The sequence below is a fragment of the Oncorhynchus mykiss genome, chromosome 12, assembly GCF_057628025.1.
Source record: "Oncorhynchus mykiss isolate SJ-2025 chromosome 12, ASM5762802v1, whole genome shotgun sequence".
Classification (NCBI taxonomy): Eukaryota; Metazoa; Chordata; class Actinopteri; order Salmoniformes; family Salmonidae; genus Oncorhynchus; species Oncorhynchus mykiss.
The window spans coordinates 72164780-72165904 of record NC_143033.1 but is presented as its reverse complement, the minus strand read 5'-3'; the positions used below and the strand labels follow the sequence as shown (position 1 = coordinate 72165904).

At 43.6% G+C, this 1125-nt stretch overlaps 1 non-coding gene across 1 annotated transcript; it reads left to right on the top strand.

Annotated features, from left to right (window-relative positions):
- Positions 1-712: 712 nt before the first annotated feature.
- On the top strand, positions 713-784 carry trnac-gca (transfer RNA cysteine (anticodon GCA)). Its single transcript has one exon. It is a non-coding gene; the product is annotated as a tRNA-Cys (tRNA).
- Positions 785-1125: the final 341 nt, after the last annotated feature.

Here is a 1125-nt window from a genome sequence, read left to right as displayed (position 1 = left end):
AGAGGGTATTTACAAAATAAAGTACAAAGACATTGGATACTGCTCAGTTGAGACTTTATAAAAATAAAAAAAACAGCGTTTAGAGTTTAGAAAAGTTTATTAAAGTGGCACTCTACAATATATCTCTTAGATGAAAACAACAACATTGGAGACTACCCGGGAAGAGTCTTGAGGAACTATAAACATCCATGAGACAGTATCATAAGCTTTTGTTGTCAGCCGTATTCAAACCTGCACAGGAACCTCAATGGATGTCTAGTCCATTGGCTTAACCACTCAGCCAGGACAACCTGATAGTCTTGACACAGAAACAGTGCCCTGATGCTTATTGACTTTTCAGAAGCCGCATGAAGGGGTCACAATGCAGGGTCTCGGTGTGTGTGTCTTTTATTGTTAGGGTTAAGCAGTTCCTATTCAGAATGACTGATGGAAAGGTGTGCTTTGTGTGACTGTATCAGAGTGCCAGTTTGTATGTGACCACCACGCAGCTTCCTTTGTTTGCTATTGTTTGCTCAGCAGAGCAGTGCATGGCCCATGCTACAGTGTGAAGTTGAGTGGCTCTCTGTCCTCTGGTGCACACAATAACCAATACTCAATGAGAGAAAGGAGGTGGTTCCCCAGTCTGATCACATGGCCCTGGCAGTAATCACATGGCCCTGGCCTAAAACCAACAATACAATGATAACACCTCTGTTTGCACTTTATTGCAACAGGGGGTATAGCTCAGTGGTAGAGCAATTGACTGCAGATCAATAGGTCCCTGGTTCAAATCCGGGTGCCCCCTCATTTTCTCTTGGATTTCTGTAGTAGTCAAATGTCACAATACAATTGCTTTGATCATGTTTTCTCTGTCTCTAGTCACTTATTAGATCAGATAACCCCGCGATATCAGTCAGTCAGCAAACAGCACCGGTGAGAACGGAGATGTTTGACAAATGATTGCTCTCCCCCTCCATCTGGGTCCTCATCTGTCAGGGACTTCTCCATCCTCCTCCTGTCCATCTGCAGGAGCGATTGCTTCTGCCTTCCAATACACCTTTCAAAACAATACGTTTTTATGCCAACTTTAGCATCCCGACAACTTTTTGCCAACTTTTCGTTATATGTGAATGGTATTGCCGGAGA